Raw genomic sequence first — 27,187 nt, 5'->3', positions numbered from 1 at the left:
TGGCCGACCTCACATCCATCCCCTCCTTTCCCCCTACCCCACAAAGCCATCACCCTACTTCTAGCCCTCATCCCCTCTTCCCTGGGCTTTTACAAGAGCCTCTTAATTGGTCTCCCTGCTTCCAATATCTCTCCTCTCCACTAATCCTCCACCTAGCGGCCAAAACAATATTCCTGAGCCATTGCTCGGATCATGCTTCACTCATAGACCTTCAATGCCTCCCAACTGACTACAGTGTTCAAATACAAATGCTTTAGCCTGGCTTTTCAAGACCTTCAACATCAGTCTTGCACTCAACCTTCCAACCTTATTTGACACAACTCCCCTCTTCTTTGTCTTCTGGCCAAACTGGACTAGGACCACTTCCTGAATCCCACATTCCGTCTCCTGGCTCAGCGTGTTTCCCTTTCCCTGGGCCCGGAAAGCAGTCCTTCATCTCCATATCTCAGACTACTTTATTAACCCCATTTTATAGATGAGGACCCTGAGGCAAACAGAGGCTATAAGTGACTTGCCCAGGGTCACACAGTTAGTTAGTATCTAAGACCAGATTTGAACTCAGGTCTTCATGAATCCAGGCCCAGTACTCTATGCGCTGTGTCACCTAGCTGACTTATTTTTCTTGGATAAGAAAAGACTTAAAGGCTGTCGCATAGAAAAAGGACTAGACAGAGCCTACTTGGAACTACAGGGCAGGATGAGGGATCTTAGGCTCCGTAGGAGGAAGTTACAAGGAGGCAGATTTGGGGGTGGTGCAAAGCTTCCTAACAAAGGGGGAGCTGTCCAAAAGTGGGATTAGCTGCCACGGGGGGGTGGTTGGTTCCTCCTCCCTAGAGGGCCTCAAAAAAAAACCATCTCCATGAACTCTTGTCTAGGGTGTTGTAATGAAGTTAGGGCCTTGTTCAGAAACAGGTCTCCTCAAAGACCTCTAGTGAGCTACAACTCCTGGAGTCAGCCCAACTGCCCTTGCCCTATGCTTCTCTTAAAATAACTTATGATCACATTAGTTGGATTTGGGGGATTGTCTTTTTGTTGTTTTTGGTTTTGTTTGGGTTTTCGTGAGTGTGTGGGGTTTTTTTTTTTTGTTTTGGTCTGGTTTATGTTTTGGCTTCTATAACCCTCTAAATTCACACCGAGCTTGCGGTCTACTCAAACCACCAGCCCTTTTTCAGATGAATGGCTATCTAGCTGTGCCATTTCCATCTTATAAGGCTGATTTTTTTAACCCAAGTCTAAGACTCCATTTGATCCATTTGAAAGGCTTTGTGTGTCTCTTTCCATTTCCCGCCATCCTGTTATTCAATTTTCTTGAGAGTCTTTCTGAAATTTTTTTATGATAGCAAAGAACTAGAAACAGTGTCCATCTATTGGGGCAGTGACTAAACAAATTGTGGCACATGAATATAATGGAATATTACTGTGATATATGTATAAATACAGAAATGCGTGGAAAGATCTAAATAAACTAAGGCGGAGTGAAGTCAGCAGGGCCAAGAAAACAACATACACAGTGAGTACAACAGGGTAAGTGGGAAGAACATCAAAACACGAAAAATCTCAAATAAGGATGTAACAAGATGATAGAGATCAATTGGGACTCAAAAGAAGAGGCCTGAGAGGACATCCCCAACTAGTGAAGGGGCCCTGCATGGAGGTGGGAGGTTCATAGGTGTTACATGTTGCACGGATTTGGGGACTTGCATTTGGAGCAAGGGATTGAGTTTTTTCCCTTCCTTTTTCTTTAAAAAATACTGTTTGTTATATGGATTGACTTTCTGAGAGGAGAAGAAAGAGCGATGCTGGAGAAAACTATGAGGATGTAAAAAACAAAAGACTGACAAAAACTTTAAAAGAGTCTTGCTGAATAATAAATTCTTTCTCCAATGCTTTGTGACCTTAGGTTTATCAAGTACTAATCTACTGCATGTATTTGGTTCTATATCATGATTGTTTCATCTGTCCCACACATTGGTTTTTCTATTTTTAAAAAGTACCTAGTACTACAAAATGACTAACATGGAAATGTTTTACATGACTGCACACGTATAGCCTGTATCAGATTGCTTACTGTCTCAGAGAGGGGAAAGGGGAGGAAGGGAGGAATAGAATAAGGAACTCAGAATTTTAAAAAGTTTAAATTGTTTTAATATGTAATTGGGGGAAATAAAATATGTTTTGAAAGTATCTAGTACTGGATATAACTTTGATAATTACTGCTTTCTGGCATAGTTTGAGATACGATTCTGTAAATTTCACTTTGTTATTTTTTTCCCACAATTTCCTTCCATAACTTTAACTTTCTATACTTCCAGAAGAATTTTATCATTTTAATAATTCTATGGGATTCATAGAGGAAAGAGTAACAGATAGACTGCTGACCTATCTATGTATCAGCATCCATACAATGTCAAAAGAACTAGAAGCAGTCCTCTACCATATTGAATGGACTTCCTGTAGAGAATTTATGGGAGGGCATAGACAAGTACTGCTGAGGATGAGAGAACAAAGATGGGGTGCAAACTGCATCTTTGAAAGAATATCTACATCATCTAGGTAACAGATCCATTGAAGTGTCTCAATAGCCCATTGAAATATTGGTTATCATTTCATTAAACCTATAGGTTAATTTTGGGAAGTGTTGTCATCTTTATCATATTGGCTTGACCTATATGAAGAGGTGAAAACCTCTTCAATTATAATTTAATCAAATTTTTTTCAAAATGCCAATTATGTTGCAGGCACTCAAAGAGCTCCTGAGGAGAGAAAAACAGACCCCACCCTCAAGGAGTTTATGTTCTGTCTGGGAAATAGCATGAACATGTAAAACACTGTGCCTTTATTGTGTGGATATTTTATTTTACTGAAAGGGGGGAAAAGACATTGGTATGAGAAATACAAAGAAAAGTAGCTTGATAAGAAACACAAACTGTGCTTTGAGCAAACGCCTCAAATAAAAGTTCTGAGAAAACTTGAGAGAGAACAGACCCTCAGAGAGAAACCTACTGAATGATGGTAAAGATGGTTGCAGTGCATTGTTCCCCAACAGCTAATTTGAATATGGCTGCTAAGATAAAAAATTATCCAAGGGTCCATTGATTGAGTACTCTGTCAATCACTGAATCAGTGACAGAGATAGTATTGAAGTTTTATTAAGGTCAGAGCAAAGGTTTACCTGTATGCAAAAGTCAATGAGCTTAGAGCATCAGTTTCAGCAGCCTTATACAGAATGTGAATACATGAGCATAAAGTTTTATGTCCCAGGGTTGACTTTCTAGCTTCCAGCAACAATGTCTGAATGTTGAAGATAGAGACTGGGCAATGTTTTTCTTAGCACAGTGGTGGCCAGAAGCCTAAGCCAGAAATTCTCTTGTCACACTGATTTTGAGACCTTAGAGTTTATTGCCGGGAAACTGCATGAAAGAACTATTTGGGTACAATGGAACTGTTGCATAAATAACTATTTGGGTCATATCTGGCAGAAATGTGGTTTGGGGGTTTCTCAACTTAAGTTAGGGATGGATCACTGCACATGAAGAGGTCTTGATTTAAAACATTAGAAGTCAGATTGAGTCAGTGACTAAAGGAGCCAAGGGCTGACTGACATCAGAGAAATTGACAATAGAAACCAGTGGAATTAACTGCATCAGAAGACAAGAGTCTACAGAGCTGAGAAGGCAAGCTAAAGACAAAAGCTGGGACCAGCTCTGCTGTTGGTGTGAGGAGCTGATCTGATGAAGGGAAGGGAAGGGAAGGGAAGGGAAGGGGAGGGGAGGGAAGGGAAGGGAAGGAAAGCAATGGGATGGGAAGGGGAGGGGAGGGAAGGGGAGGGAAGGGAAGGGAAGGGAAGGGAAGGGGAGGGGAGGGAAGGGAAGGGAAGGGGAGGGGAGGGAAGGGAAGGGGAGGGGAGGGAAGGGAAGGGAAGGGAAGGGGAGGGGAGGGGAGGGAAGGGAAGGGGAGGGGAGGGGAGGGAAGGGAAGGGGAGGGGAGGGAAGGGAAGGGGAGGGGAGGGGAGGGAAGGGGAGGGAAGGGAAGAGGAGGGGAGGGAAGGGGAGAGAAGGGGAGGGAAGGAAAGGGGAGGGGAGGGAAGGGGAGAGAAGGGGAGGGAAGGGAAGGGGAGGGGAGGAGAAGGAAGGGAAGGGGAGGGGAGGGGAGGGGAGGGGAGGGGAGGGATTGTAGCAGCTCTTATTGTGATGGCTAAGAATTGGAAATCAAGGGGATGCCCATCAGTTGGGGAATGGCTAGACAAACTTAGGTATGTGATTGTGATAGAATACTATTGTGCTATAAGAAATTATGAAGGGGATAAACCTGGAAAGACTTACATGAACTGGTACAGTGAAGTGAGCAGAACCAGGACAACACTGCACACAGTAACAGCAATATTGTAACAATGATCAACCGTGAAAAGCTTAGCTATTCTCAGTAATATCATGATCCAAGACAATCCCAAAGGACGTATGATGAAAAATACCATCCACCTCCAGAGAAAAAAGTGAAGCGCACTATTTCTCTCTCTCTCTCTCTCTCTCTCTCTCTCTCTCTCTCTCTCTCTCTCTTTCTGTCTCACTATCTCTCTGTCTCTCTCATTCAAGTCTTCTTGTACAAAATGACTAATATGAAAATGTTTTACATGATACCATATGTATAACCTATATCAGACTGCTTACCATTGCAGGAAGGGGGAAAGGAAGGGAAGGAGAGATAGAATTTGGAACCCAAAACTTTTTTAATGTTGAAAATTGTTTTTACATGTAATTGGGAAAAAATAAAATACTATTTAAAAAAGAAAGGGAGGGGAGGGAGGGAGGAAGGAAGAAAGGAAAGAGCATTTATTAAGAAACTACTATGCATCAGGCACTGTGCTAAGCACTTTACAATTATTATCTCATATGACCTTCACAACCCTGGAAGATAGGTAATACTATTATCCCCATTTTACAGTTGAAGAAACTGAGGCAGAAAAAGTGTGGTAACTTGCCCAGGATCCCACAGCTAGTAAACGTCTGAAGCTGGATTTGAACTCAGGTCTTACTGACTCCAAGCCCAGAATCCTATCCATTGCTTCCCCCAAGACCTGCCTATACTGCCCTTTACTACCCTCTATGGCTTAGAAGGAAAAAATCTGCTATAGCACCTAGCCAAGCAAGCAGACTTGGGAATCTGCAGACCCCAGGATTAAGACTAATGTCAGCTAAAAGAATTTAACACTGTTTCAGTGGCCTGAGAGTAGCAGAGAAACAGCTTCTTCCAGCAGCCAAACAGAGGATCAGAAGGTCAGTTTCAACCATCAGGTGATGTGTGGTATAGACTATTCCCTATGGATACCAAAGACATTCAGGCCTGCAATCCAAAATCACAAGCTGCCTCAGGCTCATGGGTCTCTCTAAAAATGTTCCTCACTGCTAGGTTTCTATAAGTATGTGCCCACTCCCCCTGCCATAGACATCTGTGGAAAATTGTGACCTAGGTTTATGGGTGAATGTTTTTGTTTTGTTTATTCCAGTTTTTGCCTTCTAATGAGTAAATGCTATGTTATGATCACTCCTGTTTTTGCCTTTTTGTCTAGTAAATGTTTCATATTTGAGAGTTAATGGTGTCATTGTGACTGATTTGTATAAATGGGAAGCATACCAGTGGGGGCTCAGTAGCAACAGTAGTGACCATAGACCTGTATTTCTTTCCCACAAACATTATCCTTAAGGCTCTGAGAGTAAGTTGTAGGATGACCATCCTTTGAAAAACAGCCTTCACCTGCTATCATAGCAGCTAAGTGGCAACATGGATAATTTTTACATTTTAAAATAAAATTTAAATTTGTGAATTCAATTCATTAATCTCCTTTTCTCTCCTTATTAATACAAATTTAGCAGCTTTGTGGGCTGGTTACTTGCCCCCCACACTCAGGTAAGCCATTCCTAGCTCCCTGTGATCTCTTGGGTGTGACTTTGTCTAGTCATTCCCTTGGCTCCATTCCTTGGGGAAGGGTTTTCCTTTCCAACCACCCGGGGTGGGCGGGGGGAACATTAAGAAGAGGAAGGTGCCTGAGTAAGACAGTCTCAGAAAGTATACCTCCAGGCTTGATCCCAACCTTTCCCCACCAATATTGCCGAACTGTTTGGCCCAAGACTCCATCTGAATCCATGTTTTCTTAAAGTCTTAGGGAAACTATAAAAATATGAATCAATAATTTTCTCAGCTACAACTCTCAACTTCCAGCCCTAATAAACACACACATGCAGACATATATGTATGTGTACAAAGAGGTACTCGTGTATACATGTATGTGCATATGTGTATATATGGATACATAGACATTTGTGTGCATGTCTATATACAGATCACAGTTTACAGTCGCCTCATCTTCTCTCTCTGGCATCACTCCTAATTCCTTTCCTAGGCTTCGTTTTAACAACAGAAAACATGAAACAATAACTCAATGATTAGCCACTTTATCTTGGAGAAACAGCAAACAAAAAGCAAACAAACTGCTTAAGAAACATGGATAGATGCTCATTTTCCCCCAACAAAGGACAAGATTGTGAAATGCAGGACAGGAAAATGTGGATTCACTCAGGGCTGTGTTGGAGTGTGCTCAAAATGCTTCTGGAAGGGCCACTGTTAAACTTTCAGCAGAAGCATTTATACCTTGGAAATTGGCAACGCTGCCTACCAGGGCTCCATTTATTCTCTTGTTGATTGCCTAGACTTAAGAAAGTGATGGAAAAAAATGTTAATTTGTTGTTGTTGAGTTGCTACAGTTGCATACAACTCTCCAGGACCACAGTTGGGATTTTCTTGGCAAAGATACTGGAGTGGTTTGCCATTTCCTTCTCCAGCTCATTTTACAGATGAGGACACTGAGGCAAAAAAGGATTAAGTGGCTTGCCCAGGGTCACCCAGTGTAAGGTCAATGGGCCTCAAGAGGCCTCATGTGGAGCCCATTAAGAGAAGCTTAGTGGTTTGTAGGAAGACTTACACACCTTTTGTTAATTTCTAATTAGGCACTGAGCCTAAAGAGCATATGTTCTGAGAGGCGAGCTTTTGCTTTCAGGGCTTGCTTATGAGAAAGATGAGATTCCCTGATCGAGACACCGAGTGGCTGTATGTTCAGAGCTCCCTGACTCCTTAGAGGTAAAAGCTCTCTCGATTCAATGGTGGATGTAAAGCTTTGATTCAGGCAGTAGAGCCCTGTCTGTTGGTCTTTATTTCTCTTTTCTGTATTTCCTGTGTTTGTATTTTATGTGATTAAAAAAGAAAGATAGTTGACCCCTGAAACAGCTGTCTTTCCTTAGTAAAGGAGATAAAAGAACCTGCACTAGCAGTCATCCTGGGTATGCCAGTGTGGTTTCCATTACACCTAGCTAGTAAGTGTCTGAGGCTGGATTTGAATTCTGGTCCTCCTGACTCCAGGGCCAGCACCCTATCCATTGTACCAAAGATAGCAGCCCCCAAAATGTTAATACTGCACATTAAACTTTAAAATGTGGGTTTTTTCCCATAGAGCCAGTTGTTAAACAATTACCAACCCAACCCAATTCACATGTTATGTTCTAAGCAACATGAATGGGTGTAGCTGCTCTGGGTCTGTTCCATGCAGACTCTACTTAGCTCAACTGCAATCATTTTCTTAGACTCTGAGCAGCGGGCAGTACAATGGATGGAGGACTGGGCAAATTGGAATCCAGCCTCAGATACTTAGTAGCTGCATGACCCTGGGCTGGTCACTTAACCTCTGTATGCCTCAGTTTCCCCATCTAAAATGGAGATGATAAAACACCCACCTCCCAGAGGTGTTGTGAGGATCGAATAAGATAATTACAAAGCCCTTAGCACAGTGTCTGGCACATAGTAAAGGCTTTATCAATACCAGCGGTCATTATTATCATTACTATAGTGCCTAACAAACCTGGAAGCACGATGTAAATGCAGCTATTATTATTGGTTCCGCTGCCAGTTGCCTTATCTAGACTGCTTTAACGGTGGAAACAGGGTGACTTCAACCTGGGACCCTGGCCCTCTCCTGCTGGCATCTCCAAGCTCTGCTTCTCCTTCCGTCTTTTCCTCCTCTGTCTCACAGTCGATCAATCACCCCATCTGACATACTGGACTCGGGTCCCATTCTGACCCCAGCTCTGCCCATGAGGGTTGTTCCTCTCGTGAATATTCCCCACCCCCGTTCCTCAGCATGGGATGGAAGCTAACCTTTCATTCAATGCCTCAGAGATCTCCAGGGGCTGGGTGAGTAACCATTGGAGAATCTCCCTCCCACTACACCAATGATCAATATCATTAGTTTCCTCTCAGAACTGCTTTAGCTGCAACACATACATGTGTCATATGTGTGCTGTCATTGTCTTCAATACAGATTTTATTGTTTCTATAAACTAGTCTTCAATGGAAGCTTCATTCAATCATTGATTGTTAGTCTTAACCTAGCCCTGAGTCTTTTATTATATGCCACTTATTACTAATCTTTTATTACATTATGGGCTTTTAAAATAGTATTTTAAATGTTTGCCTCAGCTAAAGACTCACTTTAGAAGTTTCCTCCACTTCATCGCCCTGGAATACCCACCTACCCTTTGGCTGTCTCACCCTAGAACATCCCTTAGATTGGCCCCTTTCTCCCAGGACTAACTTCTTCGCTGTGCCTCGATTCTGAGGAGAGGTCTAGGCCAACCATGCTATTCCCCTCCTGGCTGCGCTTCTGACTCTGGACTTCTCCCCCCAGCTCTAGCTGTCACCCCCATCTCCTTTAGAGCATAAAAGCCCCATTAGAATGTAAACTCCATGAGGACAGGGAGTGTTTTCTTTTTGCTTGCAGTTGTACCCCCAGCACTGATCACAGTGTCTGGTATACAGTAAGTGCTTAATAAGTGAACACATAACCTTGCAGGGGCAGCCAGGTGGTACAATGGATAGAGCACGGGGTTTGGAATCAGGAAGACTCATCTCCCTGAGTTAAAATCTGGCCTCAGACACTGACTAGCTGTGTGACTCTGGGCAAGTCACCTAACCACGTTTGCCTCAGTTTCCTCATCTGTAAAATGGATTGCAGAAGGAAATGGCAAACCACTCCAGTATCTCTGCCAAAAAAACCCAAATGGGGTCAGGAAGAGTCAGACAAGACTGAACACCAACAACAGCGCTGCCTGCCTTGTGTGCCCTATAGCATAATCGGTTCTTGTAAATGTGCATGAGTAATCTAGTTGAAAGTCAGTTCTCTCTTTTCCCTGTTTCTTTTTCAGCAGATATCTATCAGATCCATTTTGCTTAGAATTCTAATTAATCCATGGTCTCTTTCCTGTTTATCTTTTCCTTTGACTTGTCAGAGGCCATCGATGGTGTTGAAATCCCACACTATTGTTTTCCTATACAATGCTTTTGGTAATTCTGTTCATTTTTCCCTTTAAATTTTGTGTTGCCATGCCGCTTATTGTTTTAAAATTGAATGCTGATATTTTTCACTGTCAATGCCACCTTTATGCATAATCCAGTCCTTGGTTTTATCTCACAGGGCTTTCTAATTGGAATTCAGCTTTCTCTGACATCATGACTACAACTCCTGTTCTTTTGGAGAAAGCTCAAGCCTTCTACCTCTGAATCCATATTCTCATTTTAAATCAGGATGGGCCTTTCTAAAATGTGCAGAAGAGGACACATGTGAGGACACACAACAGAGCATGAAGACAAATGTACATTATTATAAGAACGGGGTCAGGAGTGCTAAAGGTAGGATGAGGCAAAGTTATCAGAGAAAGCTAAGGAGAGGAAAAATGGAGGGAGGGTGGCTTACATTAGGGAAAGGGGAGAAGTTTCAAAAGGAGAGAACCCCTGTTCAGTGCAGATGGGATAATGTAATATAAGGCAACAATTACAATGTAGGTGATAATTGTCAAAATGCCTATGTGGTTCTGTATCACAAAGTATACAAGACTCTCCACATAGAAGGTAGAAGTAAACCATTTATTCAGACACCAGAAAACCAGATCCCACTAGCCATTTATCCAGTCTACCAGAGCAGTAAAACATTCCACACACAATATAGCAACCTGGAGCCTCGCCCTCCCAAAACCTCTCAGACACCCTGTTGGGGTCTTCTCCAAAACAAACTCACAGTGCAGTTAAGTCAGCCTGTTCAGTTCTAACGATCATGAGGGCGGCCATTAGCAGCCATAACTGCGCCACTCTCCTGTCTCTCTCTCTCTCTCTCTCTCTCTCTCTCTCTCTCTCTCTCTCTCTTTCTCCATTTCCGGTGACACAACTTCCTTTTCCTGTCAGGAAGCTCCTCCCACCACTTGTAACTTGGGCTTTCTCTAACATAAGCAGGTCACATGGCCTATTAATGGGTGGGAAAGATCTTCAAATCTAAATTGCTACTATAGATAATCACAACCAATGAGGGTTGACTGGAAAGGCACAGAACAAGGCTAACAAACCAGGTGAACTAGAGACCTAAATGCGAGGAGATCTATTGGACCATATAGTTATTCATCAGATTTAGTGGGATGAGTCCCAAGATTGGATTGTGGCTTTGGAAGGCTGGACCATATTCAGATAAGATACGTAAAAGAGAGCGGGGCATCACTAAGTGCCACCTTCTACAGGAAGCCTTTCCTGATTCCCCCACTGCTACTGTCTTCTCCTAAACAAATTTACCTTTTAAGTTTTTCTGATAGATAAATTGATAAAAGATAGTTGGATGGATAGATAGATAGATGATAGATAGATGAAAGATAGATAAATACATAGATAGACAGATGGATAGATGGATAGATGGATAGATGGATGGATGGATAGATAGATAGGTAGATGGAAGATAGATACATAGATAGATGGATAGACAGAGATAGATAGATGGATAGATGGATGGATAGATAGATAGATAGATAGATAGATAGATAGATAGATAGATAGATGGATAGATAGATAGATAGATAGATAGATAGATAGATAGATAGATAGATATGTACATGTTGTCTCCCTTAGTAGAATGCCAACTCCTTTGGGGCAGAGACTATTTCAGTTTTTAATTTTGTCTTTGTATTCCCCAGCCCCAAGGAGAATGCTTGGCACACAGCAGGCACTGAATAAATACTTCTTGATTGATCGATTGATGTGCGGATAACCAAAAACCAAAATTGGGAAGCAAAGTGAAGAGCATGGAGAACAATGAACAGAAGTCCAATGGTGGGACCTTTGTTGCTCACAAAGTGTAAGATGGGAAAGGAAGATGGCGACCCATTCCTCCATCTCTTTCTCCCTCCAGGGAGAGGCCAAGTTTTCTTATTTACCAGTCAATCCCTTCACTTCCCATTTTTCCATTGTCCCTTCCCAGCTGCTTCGGTCAGCACTGAGAGTTTCAATTCCTCCATTTAACTTTATGCTTATGCTATTTAACTGGTTGCTACTAAAAAAAAAAAGCCAACCTCATTGGCCAACAAAACTAAGCTATTTGGCCTGGTTATTGAATTATTCAGAGAGATAGAGAGAGGGGACCCATTTCCTTTAAAACAGGAGTATAAGGACTTGGAGAGACTCTTTCCCCTTTAGTGCAAGCTGGGGGTAAGGGGCAAATTGAAGAGAAAGTCTGATATCTTTATAGCCCTTCAGGATTACATGAATCCCAATCTGAACCTTAGACTTCTTTTCCTTCCTAAAAAAACCCTTGAGTCACAAAACTATGCAGTGGAGCTGAGCAGGCTTCCCATGTGACTCCTGGAAAATATAGCCTGGCCCAGAGTGGAAGGGGCAAGGACTCAGAGCAGATATTATAGTTGGTTTGAGATGGACACCCAATCTCCAAGCATCAGCTTTATCAAAGTTGGCAGTACCTGGAGGCAGGAGAGCCCCTGGCCTCTCACACAAGCTCCCCCTGGTGGGCAGAAATATTTTGTATATACTGCCATGTGTACATATCGTCCATCCCTATAGAATATAAGCTCTTTGAGAACAGGGACTGTTCCATTTATCTTTTTGTCTTCAGTACTTAGCATAGTGCCTGGTACAAAGAAGGCAGTGAACGAATGAAAGTGAGTAAATGAATGAATGAATGAATGAATGGAGTGACTGAATGAATGAGTGAGTAAATGAATGAATGAGTGAATGAATGAATGAGTTAATGAGTAAGTGAATGAATGAATGAGTAAATTAATGAGTGAATGAATGAATGAGTGAGAAAAAACATTTATTAAGTGCCTACATTGTGACTCAACAATGAGCTAAGTACTTATGATGCAGACAGAGACTTAGAATCAGGTAGAAAAGTGCTTACCTAGAACTTTACATTCTGACAGAACACAGCACATTTAGGGAAGTGGTAGCCAGGGAAGGGTGTTTTGATATGAGAAGAAATGAGAATAGTAAGTTGAACGATAAAGCAGTCAATTGATCCCCCCATCTGAGGCAAGGGCAGCTAGGTGGCACAGAGGATAGAGTGCCTGTCCTGGAGTCAAAAAGACTCTTCCTGAGTTCAACTCTGACCTCAGACACTTACTAGCTGTGTGACCCTGGACAAGTCACTTAACCTTGTTTGCCTCAGTTTCCTTATGTGTAAGATAAGCTGTCTCTGAAAACAAAACCTCAAATGGACTTATGAAGAGTTGCACAAAGTTGAAAATGACTGGACGATCACACCAATAACCAAGGCAAGGGTGATGTTGATTTCACTATAATGTGGAGAGTAAAGAGGACAGGAGTGGAGGATGGGAGGAGCTACTGTGTAGGGGCATATAGGATAGGACTAAAGTGAAAAATTACTTGCTGTTGACTGACTGATTAACTTGCCTTAATATCTACCTCCCTCCTGATAATGAGGTGATGAAGTCATCAAGAAGACTGAGACACTTTTTTTTATTTTGCAGATGTGGCCAGTGTAGGGATTTGTCTTGTTTGATACATGTTTGCAATGGGTTTTCTTTTTCTTGCTTTCTCAATGTGGGGAGGGAAGAAAGAGAGAAGGAAAGAATGCAGACCTGGAAATAAACAAAAAGAGAACTTTTTAAAAAGATCATTTGAAACAGTAATTCTAGCTTTCAAATGGTAGAGGAACTTCCATGGGGAAGACCTGATTCCCACCAGCAAGGAGGAATCAATTTCGAGTGTGTGAGGGATAGAAATCTTGTGGGGAAGTGGCCATTCCATGCTGGAGTTTGTGATCAAAGAAAGAAAAGCTGACAATTATTTGACAAATTTCGAATAGTTCAGAGAAAAAAATAAGTAGAATCTCAAGGACTAAAATTGTACAAGTGAGCTCAGAATGAAAAGTTCTCGAAAATAAATTTCTAAAGACCAGAGAGAAATGATTCTAATGAGAAAGACAAGAGGGAGGGGATAGCAAAGGATATCAAAGTAGATGCGGAGGGAAATATCCATCAGTCAATATATCTTTTACTCAAACATTTTTATATTTTGTCTTCTTCCAATTAAATGTAAAAACAATTTTAATTGTTGAACAATTTTTGGCCATTGTCAGGTTCTTTTTTTAATTTGAGTTTCAAATTCTCTCCTTCCCTCTCCTGCCCCCCACCACTGAGAAAGTGAGCAATTTGATATAGCTCATACATATGTAATCACATAAAACGTATTTCCATATTAGCCATGGTGTGAAAGAAAATGCAGACAAAAAGAACCCCCCCCAAAGTAAAGAAAGTAAAAATTAAAAGTATGCTGCAATCTGTACTCGGACTCTATCAGTTCTTTTGCTGAAGGTGGATGACATTTTTCATCACAAGTCTTTTGGAATTGTCTTGGATTATTGTATGGCTGAGAATAGCTAAGTTATGATCATCATACAATGGTGTTGTACTGTGTGCAGTGTTCTCTCGGTTCTGCTCATTTCACTTGGCATCAGTTCATGTAAGGTTTTCAGGTTTTTCTGAGAGCACCCTGTTTGTCATTTCTTATAGTATAATGCTATTCCGTCACATATACCACAACTGCTTCAGCTGTTCCCCTATTGGTGGGTATCTTCTCGATTTCCGATTCTTTGTTACCACAAAAAGAACTGCTATAAATATTTTGTATGTATGGGTCATTTCTCTTTTTCTTTGATCTCTTTGGGTGATATTTCTGGGTCAAAGGGTATATGCACAGATTTATAGCCTTTTGGGCATAGCTCCAAATTGTTCTCCAGAATACTTGATCAGTTCACAGCTCCACCAACAATGTATTATTGTCCCAATTTTTCCACATTCCCTCCAATATTTGCCATTTTCCTTTTTTGTTGTTGTTGTTCATATTAGCCAATCTGATAGGTGTGAGGTGGTACCTCAGAGTTCTTTTAATTTGTATTTTAATCAATAGTGATTTAGAGGGGCAGCTAGGTGGTGCAGTGAGTAGAGCGCCGGCCCTAGAGTCAGGAGGACCTGAGTTCAAAAAATCCAGCCTCAGACACTTGACACACTTACTAGCTACGTGACCTTGGGCCAGTCACTTAACCCCCATTGCCCTGCCTTCCCCCCTCCAAAAAAAATAGTGATTTAGAGCATTTTTCATAACTATAGATAGCTTAATCAACTTATATCTTTAAAAGTCATGTACCAAAAATAGAAGCAGGGACAAGGAAAAGAAAGTCAAAGTAAAAGGGTTTTGATGTCCTGAAGAATGGATTCAATGGGGGGGGGGGAATCTTTATATCAAGTATATCTGATAAGAAAATAGTTGGATCTCTGACTCAAGACAATTAACAGACATATAAAAAACCAAAATTCATTCTCCAGTAGACAGGTGATTAAAGGATATGAATAGACAATTCTCAAAAGAAGAATCACATCTTAAAAACCATATGTAGACGGTGGTGGTGGGACGTGTGGGTGCTGTTGTGTTTTTGCCTATATAGGCTATGTGTGCCCACACAGGTCTGTCTAGACGTGACTCTCAGGGAGGCGAGAATAGGTATCTCTAGTGTCTCCTTCCCCCAGCCTTCTCCAAGGAAGACTTTGATTCTTGGCAGGAGGAAAAGCAAGACGCTGGGGTCAGAGGTTGGCCAGTCTGCTGTCCTCAGAAGGAGGGGATAACACACGAGGATTACATCTACCTACTCCCTTAAATACTGTTAATGTAGGGAAAATAATTTTAGCTTCAAACAACATTCCTGTTCTCTGTCCTTTAGTGGGAAAGGAGGATCCCAAGCTATAAATTCAAGGCTTGACCCCCTTCCCACAGATGCCAGTCCCATAATGAACACACATAGCAAATAGCAATCAAGTTCATTTTCCCAAACAGATAGGAAAACAGAAGTCAGAGAAAGTAAATATAGGAGACTGTATTATATACCAGAGAATATTGAGTGAATTAGCTCTCCCATTGAAAGCAAGATAATTCAGCTCAACTAAGAGCCTTAGATCTTACCCAAAGGGAAATTCCCCGGAGTGTCTCTACTGTAGCAAGCTGGGGAAAGAGACATGATATCCAGCTCCTCCATGTTGTCTCCTTTCCAAAGTCTTTCTCTCCTTTCAGGGATCTGAAGAGAGATTGGAATGGTATAGCTTCTCTCAGTGCCGGAAGGCCCACAAGCAAGATCATTCCTCTCTCCGTCATTCACCAATTCCAGGACATCAAGTAACCAATCTCCACTAATAAAAAGAGTCTCACACAACTGGCCCTTTGAGCCAAAGGTACACCTATAAAATAATGTTTCCAATCACTAATAAGAAAAATGCACATCAAAAGAACTTAGGTTTCATTTCACACCCAGGAAATTGGCAAAGTTAACAAAAGATAAGATTAGTTCATGATGGAGGGATTGTGAAAAGACTAGCATACTAACGAATTACTGTTAGAGCTTTGAAATGGTCCAGTCATTCTACAAAGCAATTTGGAATTATTCGAAGAGTGACCAGAATGCTGATACCCTTTGACCTAGAGATTCCCATACTCCCAATGAGGTCTGTAACAAAAAGAAAGCCCTTATAGACATCAAAGTATTTATAGTAGTATTTTTAATAGTAAAGACCTAGAAACAAAGAAGATTCTCATGTATTGTTGAATGGCTAAAAATTGTGGTATGTGACTACATTGGAATATTATCGCATCATAAGACAATTAATATGATTAATGCAGATTAACGTGGGAAGAAATATGAATTGATGCGACATAAAGGAAACAAAACTAGGAAAACAATGTGTTCAGTGATTATGACAAAGTGAATGGAAATAACCATGAAAAAATAAAAAATTACTACTTTGAATTTATAATGACCAAGATTAATCCCAAAGAAGAGAAATGAAAAGGCACCAGCCCTCGTTTTTCACATGGGGGAAGGTGGGAACACTGCATCAGACTTTTTTTTGATGTATTGGTTAATTCTGCTATATTTTTAATATCACTTTTAAAATGTCTGCATTACAAGGTATGGCTCTGGGGAGGGAGGAAATACGTTGGGCTGTAGGTGATGCAAAAACAAAAGATACCAATAAAAATTTATGTAATGAAAAGATTGGCCAATGAGTACCCAGCCCTTGATGCACAACACTCATGGGAAGACTTCATAAGTCTGCTTTTGGGTTCAAGCTTGTACAGGTATCCTCTGACTCTTTCCTGATGGCTTATAGTGTGGTGGCAAAAGGTTCATACAAATGATTCAAAGGAACACATTATCTTTTCTTTGTCTCTGTCTCTCCATCTGTCTGTCTCTGTGTGTGTGTGTGTGTGTGTGTGTGTGTCCATCTGTCTCTCTCTCTCTCTCTCTCTCTCTCTCTCTCTCTCTCTCTGTTTTCCCTGATAGTTTTTAAGTGGGATGGATGGAAGAAATTTTGAGAGCATCTAGGTGGGAGCAGAAGCAATACTCCAGCTACTGAGTCTTCCTTACATGCCCATCTGGCCATCATATGGGTACAAACATTTATTTCTTCTGTATCTTTTGTCTCTTTGTGTTGATTCTTTCCTGATCTTAGATGAATTAGTAACAGAGATGGGATAGACCTGGCTATGACTTTGTGAACTTCAATAAGTAAGAAGAGCTATCAAAAGTCTTCTCAGGAACCTGAGTCAGTGAGTAACAACCTACCTGACCAAGCCCAACAGTGTATTGACCTGCCATGCAATGTCCTTCAGGGTGTATGGTGTGCTCAAGGAGGTCTAGTACCCATCCATCCATCCATCCACCCACCCATTCATCCATCCATCTATCCACCTATTTATCCATCCATTAATTTCTCTATCGATTCATCTACCTATCTATTCATCTATTGGGTGCACGGGTATTCAGGAGGAGTGGCACCTCTGGTGTGAGGGCTTGCCGAGCTCTTTCCAAGTCTGCTCATCCACCTTTGGTGTCCACTTGCCACCCAGCTCTCACCTGTGACTTCAAGAAACTTTGGCATGTGCAGTGGGCACACCCCAGTAAAACCATCTTGGTAGCTAAACCAGGTTGAGGGTAACCGATGGGCTTCAAACCCATTGGTGAGTAAGGGGGATGTCTACACCAAGCATGTAGAGACGTCCCCCTGGCAAGCTGACTGGGAAGATGAGAACAATTTGTTCTCATTGGGCCACGAAGGTGACCGAAGCAGGCTCTGTGGAGAGCTTAGAGCTTGGTCAGACACTGAAGATGCCAAGGTTATCCACTACATACCAGGCCATTGCCAATCATCTTGATTTTTGTCCTGCCCCTGGACCTCGATGGCTCTGAAGGAGAGAGTGAGGCTCGTGACCTTGTGCAAATCTGCTTCCCTTAAATCCAATTCACAAGCAAGCCAAGACATCCCCTGTGATGTTGTCAGTCCTCTTTGAAAACAAGGGATGAACAACAGCACCGTGTCCTACAAGCTCGGGAGGAATGCATCCATCAGCTCTGCTACACCCCGATGTGACCTTGGTTGGGGAAACTTCTTGTAATACCCGGTTGAAGTTTGAGTCTACACCACCCTGGGACCAAACGGGTGTGTAGAAGGGAAAGCACACTTCCATTTTGGAATATTATTGTGCTGTAAGAAATTGGAAAATGGACAGTTTCAATGGCACCCGAGAAGATTTGAAGGAGCTTATACAAAGTAACATGAGCAGAACTAGGATTACAATGTCTACAATAACAGTAACACCACAGAGCAGAATGAGCCGTATATTTGTGGACGTGGCCGATGCAAGATTTTTTTTTTTTTTTTTGCTTAACTAAATTTTTTAAGTTTTTCTTTTTCTCCGGTAGGGAAAAGGGGAGGAATTTAAAAAGTCAAGTCAACTAGAATTTGTTACATAGCCGTGCAATGCTAAATACTAGGGATACATATAAAGGCAAAGTATTAATAATAAAAATAATACCTGCTCTCCAGGCACTTATGGTCTAATGGGGGGGGGGGTGATAACATGCAAACCACATGCAACTATGTACAAACAACATGCATACAAGATAAATTGGAGATAATCACAAAGAAAAGGCACTAGCTTTAAGGAGGAGTGGGAAGCTTCCTGCAAAAGGTAGGACTAGGGCTAAGACCTGAAGGAAGACAGGGAAGGGACCACAGAAGAAAGAACTGATAGCAATGGGTGGGACCTTCACAGAGGCCGGTTTAGACCTAATGTCAAGAAATTCTCCCTAACTGTCCCTCCATGGAATGGGCTGCCTCAGGAGGTAGCGGCTTCCCCTAATTGGGGGTGTTCAAGTGGAAGCTGGGTGTTCACTTATCAGTAATGTTGTAGACAGAAGAGACTGGAGGCAAAAAGAGGCAATGAGGGCTTGGACCAGGGGTGGTGACTATGCGAATGAAGGGAAGGGGGTCGATGTAAGGTGGAATGGAGGCAGAAACTAACAAGATTTGGCAACTGATCCACTACAGGACATGCAAGAGAGTGAGGATGGAAGACAACTCCAAAATAGTGGCACTCATGGCAGGAAGAATGGTGGTGTCCTCACCAGAAATACTGAAGTGTGGAGAAGAGGTAGGTGTGGACAGAAGACAACGACCTGTAAGTCCACCTGTCACTTGTACCAGCACAGTTTCTGATTTTTTTGATAACTGCATCATTTCCTGCGCTTGTTTTCTTTCTAGTTCTGTTATCTCCAAGGCTGTGGTTGTAGCTTCTGCGGATTGCTTGAGGTTTTTATTCAGCAGTTAATGATGCTTCTTTCTCTCTACTTATAGAATTGCCCCTCTCCAGTGCATCCTCTACAGAACCACCAAAATAATCTTCCTAAAGTACAGATCTCGCCGTGGCACTCCCCTGCCTATGAGACTTCCTATCACCTCTTGATTGAGATAAGAACTTCTCAACCTGACTTTTAAAGCCTTCCACAATATGGCTCAATACTGACTAGTTTTCCTATTACCCTCTTTCATACACTCTCTGTTTCAAACTAGACTACCCATTAATCCCTGTACAACACATCTAATCTCTCATCTCCTTCATTTGTCTCCTGACCCTGCCCTTGACTTTCTGGACTTCTTTCTCTTATCCTGGAAGCTGTCTTAACTGCCATTCTCCAGTAGCCTTCTCATTCTAGATTACAGGAGTGGAGAGCCTTTGGCCTTGAGGCCACATATCCCTCTAGATCCTCAAGTACAGCCTTTTGACTGAATCTAAAGGTTAGTCAAAGGGCTGCACTTGAGGACCTAGAAGGACACATGTGGCCCACAGGTTCCCCACCCTACCCTAGAAAATACTTCTACCCCATGGCCCTTTCTTCTGATTGGCCAGTTCTTCCAAGGACCTCCATTTTAAGGAAGGACCCAAGATAGTTATGTTCCCTCCATTTCTCTATCTCCCTGGCTTTTCAGCTCCTTTTTCTGTGTTGTATTCCCCCATTAGAATGTAAGTTCCTTGAGGACAGGGACTGACTCTCATGTTGTTTCTATACGTATTCCATACCTTGCACGTAATAAGCGCTTAATAAATGCTTGTTGACTCCATTTCTTTACAGAAGTGGTCCCCCATAAAGGAAGTTCACCCCTTCTGTGACTCTGCCTAGTAGAATCTCTATCATCCTTCAAAACATAACTCAGGTGTCACCTTCTACCCAAGGCCTTTCTTGATCCTCCTAGTTCTTAGCACCCTCTCCCTCATGAAATCAGGCAGATAGTTGGCACAGTAGATAGGGCAATGGGCTTGGAATCAGGAAGACTCATCTTCATGAGTTCAAATCTGGCTTCAGACATGTATGAACCTGGGCAAGTCACTTAACTATGTTTGCCTCAGTTTCCTCATCTGTAAAATGAGCTGGAGATGGAAATGGCAAACCACTTCATTATCTTTGCTAAGAAAACCCTAAATGGTGTCACAAAGAGTCTGAAACAACTCAGCAAACAGCAACAACCCATGAAATTACTTTGTACTACCTTCTATATATTTTATATTTATTTGTTCATGCCTCTCTTCCAGAATATAAGTTCATTGAAGCCAGGGATTGTTCCATTTTGATACTCATAACCCCAGGGCCTAGCAAGGTGCCTGGCCCATAGTAGGTACATAATAAATGCTTTTGACTAACTGATGTATCTAGCCCAAACTTACCCAGGAGAATATTAGTTCTTTGGGAGCAGGGACTGCTTTTCATTTTTGTCTTTGTATCTGCCACATGTAGTACCTATAGCACAATGCCAAACACATAGTAGGTATTCGGTAAATGCTCACAGAATTGGATTGAATTAATTTACTATTATATTCTCCTATTGGCCCATCTTTCAGATTATTTCTTGCCCACCTTTATTTGTTGTTATTGAGTCATATCAGTCATGTCTGACTCTTCATGACCTCATTAGGGGTTTGCTTGGCAGTAGAGTGGTTTGCCATGTCTTTCTCCAGCTCATTTTACAGATAAGGAAACTGAGACACACAGGGTTTAAGTGACTTGCCCAGGGTCACCCAGCTAGGAAGTATCTGAGACCAGATTTGAACTCAGAAAGATGAGTGTCTCTGCCTCCAGGCCCCATGCTTTAACCACTGCTCTACCTACTTGCCCCCAAACTCTATTTAGTATCATTTAATTCTAGCTTGAGTTGTTCCAAATGTTGTTTTTTAATTTAATTTAATTAAGCTTTTCTTTGGTTGGTTCTTGTGATTTTTCTTATCGTGTAAGTCTCGCCTAAATTCTTTCAATGTGTCATTAAATGTTCTTAATGTATATAAAGTGTTTTGTAAAATTTCATGCCTTTTATAAACATCAGCTAGTATTCTGTTGTTCAGAAAACTTTTTAATATATCTGTTCTCTTTTATTGAATTAAAATTAGTAGCCACAATTAGCACAATACCCATCAACATATTACTGGGGTACTTCGTAGAATTAGGAAAATCGCAAAGAAAGTTATGGGGCAGAAAGGCCAAGGATATCAAGGGAAACCATAAAAAAAGAGGAAGTGGGACTTCCATTACCAGCTTCCCAATTACACAATAAAACAGAACTTGTCAAAATTCTCGGGCACTGGACAGAAAGCAGATGAGGGAAACAGCCTTGATAACAACAGAAAAGTATTCAGTGAATCCAAGATCACACACACACACACACACACACACACACACACACACACACGGAAGAATTCATTATCCAATAAAGATTGTTAAGAAATTTAAATCACAGAACAGCAGAAAAAGATGTTTGACCAACATCTCACACCATTCACTACAGTCAGTTCCAAATGGCTTAGTGATCTCAATGTAAAACCAATGCTTCATGGATCTGTCATCCTATTGATGAGAATGTCCCCCCTTAGCGATCCAGATCCCAACCTATCATTGACATGGTCCCCAGGGAGAATGCCTGGGATTTCCTAAGCATCATGGTCCTAGAATCTAGACTTCTAAACAGAGTAGGAAGATATCCAGGGCAGCATTAGCCTAAAGACTACCTTGTGAGACCCCCCTCCCCACCAAGTTCACAAGTTCAAAGATCTGGTTTTATAAAGACAAAGAGAAAATTTCCTTAGCAGCATGCCTCTTGGAGAAAGAAGAGGATTGGGCACATGGTCCATGACACTGAAAAGAGCAACAGCAAGAAATTAGAGCCATGACATGGGAAAGCAAGGGATAGGAACCTTGACAATTTCTCCTGTTATTACAGTGAATTATTCAAACAACACAAGTTTAACAGGAAAGGGGTGTCTGTCCATTCCAGCAGCTGCAAAGTGGATTTTCCTTTTAAGGAAAATCCAAACCATATGGTGGCTCTATGAATCTGAGGGAAGCAGTATAGAAATCTGTAGGAAAAAAGGGATTAATCAGAATGTCAAGGTATTGCCCTGTTCACAACTTAAAATTCAATTCCTTTCTGTGGAGTAATCTTGAGTCCAAAGGACTTCAGAACCCTGGAAGGAAAATAAGACTTACCAAAAAGGGAAGAAAGCTATGTTGATTGTTTATGGGTTGTTATGAAACCCTTTCTTTAAGTGTTTCTGCATTTTCTGTGGGTTTAAAGGCTGTCCTATAACCAATAAATGCATTTGTTACCTTGAGTGCTTGTACAGGAGCTAGGTACAATGTTACCCATATTTGTGGAAGCTTAAAACAGGAACTAAACATAAATAGTGTACAGTGATTTCCCAGTGTGAACTCTGGGTGGGAACATGAGCCAGATAATGAGCAGTCTTTAGTGGTGGTCACTAACCCCAGACCTAATCTGTGTAAGCCCAAAGTTGGGGGGATGGGGGAAACAGGCAAAAATGAACAATACAAAAATCAAAATGTTTTATGCAACAAAAACCAATATATTTGGAATAAAAGAAAAAAACAGATATTGGTAGGAGAAAAACTTCACAATACACTTCTTAAATAAAAGCCTCAAACCTTAATCTACAAGAAATTCACATGAATTCACAAGAGGAATAATGATTATTCACCGATAAACACATAATATCATTAACTACCTGAAAAGGATTGAACTTTGTAATAGTCAGAAAAATGTTAGCCAAAAACAATTCTGAGTTATGCCCCTTAAGCCCATCAAATTGGCAAAGTAGTAAAAAGATAAAATTCAATGCTGATGAAATTATTGGAAAAGAAGACCACCAATACTTTACTGACAGAACTGGGAACTTTTTTGAAAGAAATGTGATATCTTACAGTAAGAGCTAAAAACAAATTTATTGGTGTCTTCTCATGCAGTGATTCCATTACGAAAACTATACCAAAAAGGATGTTACTGGTAGGACAAAAAGACTTATCTATAAGTTAATTTAGGCCTACACTCCCCAGTTGATACCACTGATAGAGGGTGGTTGGAAAAAAATTTAAAAGGAAATGGCCCACACAACGTGTGTTTGGCTTTAGAGGAGGGGAGAGGACAAAAACCAGACAACGGCCTCACCACTTACCACTGACTGGCCCAGCCTCTAGAGGGCTGAGTAAGGGAGTAAGCAGCTGATCCTTGACCTCACCATCTGTCCAGAGTAAGAGAAAGGTCTCCATTGCAGTCTGGACTGACAGACAGTTAGCCAGAGGGCCTAGATTCTCCATCATCCCTGGCAGATGCCCTTTTGTATAACCCCCGGACTGCCCTGAGACCTGCCAGCCCCAGAAAGGACCATCTCTGAACACTATTACCCCAGAAGCTCCACAGAGGAGTCAGGGAGGTCCTACTTTTGGCCCACACGTCCATAATGATTCCCTTAATCCATGCACTTCCCACTCACCATGGAGAGTTTCAAATCAGACCCACAGGAAGAGCCAAACCTGAAAGATTCTGGAGAGGCTGAGCCTTCCCTTTGATCCAAGATTCCAACATTTTTGTTCTAAGGTCATTCCTTTCTCTCACATTCCCTATCCCATGGCCCCTCCCAGCCCTAGCTATACTTATAATCTAAAGCTAGTTCCCTATCCCCAACTGTGCTGACGATCCCAAACTCTCACTCAGCCCTGGATCACTTCCCACCATATCATCTTCACTTTGGGACAAATTCAGGACTCAAGTATCTTCCACCTGATCTGCTTCTACAGAAGTGAGTGGAAGCCCCATTTGTTGGGTCTTTCTCTCATGTTCCCTATCCCATGGGCTGTTGAACACATACGTACCACATATGTAAACTAAGCTGGAGAAAATCATGCAACTCTTCTGACTGGGTCCAAAACAAATTGGTGTTCTCAAATGGGCTCTCGCTGCTGCCAGGTAATTCTTTTACCCTTCTGACTTACCATCCCACTCCCCACTGAGCCGCTTCCAAACCTTCTCATCCCTCCTCAAACCTGCCAGGGGTCTCCCTTTCCTCACCCTCTCAGCTGAGAACCTTGGCCATATTTTGCTGAAGAAAATTGAGACCATTCACTGTGAGCGTCCTCTTCCTCATTTCACATCACCTAGATGCCTTCTGCCACCATTTCCTCCTTCATTCCTCACATGAAGAGGTTAGCATATATATAGGCCTGAGTTCAAATCTGGCCTCAAACACTTACTAGGGCATGCGACCTTGGGCAAATCACTAGACCCCTACCTGCCTTAGTTACCTCAAGTGTAAAATTGGGATAATAATAACACCGACCTCCCAGAATTGTTTTGAGGCTCAAATGAGATAATATCTGTAAAGCGTTTATCACAGTGCCTGACACATAGCAGCCACTATGTAAATTAAAGGGATGGTTCATGAATGTTTAGAACAGTTAAGTAGCGATCACAAAGGGCCAGTATGGCTTCATCATGGACAGGTCCTGCCTTCCAGAAGAGCCTCATTTCCCTTGTTAATACAGTTACTAGATTGGGAGATCTAGGAAATGCTATAGGGCTCACTAGGGATTTGGCCAAATCTCTCACACCCATCGTGTGCATGAGGTGGAGCATGGACTCAGTTACCACTGCCAGCTGAGAGGAAGCTGACATTCCAGGATATACCAGGAGCCAAAATCAAGCTCACGGCTCTCCAACTGGCATATTTCAACCCCTTTCCTTTTTTAAAAACTGGAAAATACTTGATCTTCTCCAATCCTGTAGGACTTCTCCCATTCTCCATAGTCTTTCAAAGATCCCATCTGTCAATTCCTTCAGTACCTTAAGATGTAGGTCCATGGGGCAAGGAGACATGGTCCAGTAAGAAGCATGTCAGGGCCTTGCTACTTACAGAGAGTCTGATTTATTAATCCAAAGAATTCCTGTTCATCCTACAAGTGAATGGTTCTGGTGTGAGACTTGAATTTGCCCATCTTGTTACCGTGGAATGGTGGACTCATCTTTAGCTAAATAAAGGCTTTGCCTCCTGAATTGGGTGGCTGGGTGACTCAGTGGATAGAGTGCTGGGCCTGAAGGCAAGAAGTCTCCTCTTCTTGAGTTCAAATCTGGCCTCAGACACTACCTAGCTACGTGACGCTGGGCAAGTCACTTCATCCTGTTTGACTCAGTTTCCTCATCTGCAAAATGAGATGGAAAAGGAAAGGGCAAACCACTCCAGTGTCTCTGCCAAGAAAACCCCAAATGTAGTCACGGAGAGTTGGATGTGACTGAACAACAGCAACAAAAGTCTCTTGAAGAGAGTATCTGTGTATAGATCACTGCTTCCCAGAATATGGTATCTGGACTCACTTTGTTTCTGCTGATTACACAGGAGCCCAAGATCTTGATGCCTTTGCTAATAGTCATCCTATTGAGGTCAGTGTGGGCCATCATACCCAAGTTGATGAGATAGCCTTTAGCAAAGGAGTACGAGTCATCAGAATGTTGCATGACTACATGGGAGACAAGGGGACTTTAAGAATGAATACACTCAACCAAGTTCCAATGGAAGAATGCAGCCACAGAGGACCTTTGGGAAATTCCAGAGGTCACCTTTCTACAGTTGTGATGAAAACATAGCCCAACAAATGGGGCTTCCTTTCATTTCTGTGGACGCAGATCAGGTGGAAGATATCAGAGTCCTGAATTTGTCCCAACATGAAATTCTGTGTCCGTGGGCCATTGGGTGGAGAGATTGTCCCCAGTGGTTGGCTCCTACAACAATCTCTACAAGTGAAGAACCTAATGAAGACAGTGAAGTCCATTTTGATGGACAAACCAGAGATGAGTGTGGTTTGAGAAAACATCAAACTGGACCAGTGGGTAAAGTTAAGCCTGGAAACAGATGGATTTTATTAGACTCAGTACCACATTGAGAGCCCACTGGGCCCATTGAGAGGCAGGCATATGAGACCTTTCTTTACCTCCCGCAGCCCAACTTGGGCTACAGAATGATCTTTTTCCTTTGGGTAAAGCTGGAATCTTTAACATTGTAGATGTTCTAAAAGTCATGGGGGCTTTTGTGAGTGAGCCCAGTTAAACTGCGTGATCCTGGGGATTCACTCAACTTTCTTGTGTGTCCCACACCCAGACTTCTAGAAGAAAATCTAGTCTTTTATGAAAGATCTCTTTTTACCCAGAGGAGAGAGGCTGGGCTGGGATTGTCCACCTGGAGAGGGTCATCTAGAAGCACTCCTTGGCAGCTTTGTTCTAGGCAAACTAGGGAAATCAGGACATAAGACACAGTTAGAAGAAGATGGTCATCATCATCATCATTGTGGTCATTGGGTTTGAGGACAGATTCTTTCTGCTGATCCACGGATAGCTGTATAGCTGATTGTTTTGAAGCATTGTGCTAAAGCTTCACATTGAAGTAGATATGCAAGAAAGGAGAACAGAATTAGATGAGTTTTGGGAAGCACTTCACCAAAAGTTCTCGCCTTTACCCTTTCAGAAGAGGTAACAGACACTACATCTGTTATTGGTGTGCAGCTGGGAGCAGCAAGCAGGGGGAGAGAGGTCCTTAGAGATTTATGAGAGGCAAACTTTATAATTACTACCAGGAAGAATTCTTAATATCAAGACTAGTAGATCTAGAGAGAGGGCCACCCAGCTCTCTCAGCGGAGTGTCTCATCCAGCAGGGCTGGGAACACATCCTACTGAACACTGCTTGGCTGAAGCCAGATGCCAAGAGTATCTATCAATACCTCCTGTAGCAAAAGACCTCACAAGCCATAGTGTGAACTTCTAAACATACAGTCACTGTTGTCCAGCCTCCTCATAGCAGGGAGAAGGTGCAATTACCCTACAGCTGATTCATATGCCAAGAATTTGGAGTCTTTTCTCAAACCAATGGAGACTGGACAATGAAAGTAGTTAATTGGTTCCTGCTCACACTCCAGAATTAAATTCTATTTTTAGAAAGGGAAATATCAATTCAGCCCCAAATAAAAAGTAAATATGATAGTAAAAAAAAAATAAAGCATAATGAAACAGACAAAAAAAATGTGTTGGGAATGCTAATTTTGAGAATGAGCTCAAACTGATAAGGAAAACTAAGGAAAAA

General features: G+C 42.0%; 1 pseudogene; it reads left to right on the top strand.

Annotated features, from left to right (window-relative positions):
• Positions 1–17,384: 17,384 nt before the first annotated feature.
• The window catches only part of LOC118850585, a 45,505-nt pseudogene continuing 35,702 nt past the window's right edge, over positions 17,385–27,187 (top strand).

Source organism: Trichosurus vulpecula, chromosome 1 (genome assembly GCF_011100635.1).
Source record: "Trichosurus vulpecula isolate mTriVul1 chromosome 1, mTriVul1.pri, whole genome shotgun sequence".
NCBI classification, from domain to species: Eukaryota; Metazoa; Chordata; class Mammalia; order Diprotodontia; family Phalangeridae; genus Trichosurus; species Trichosurus vulpecula.
The sequence above is the reverse complement of the archived record's forward strand: the minus strand, read 5'-3'. Positions and strand labels throughout refer to the sequence as shown.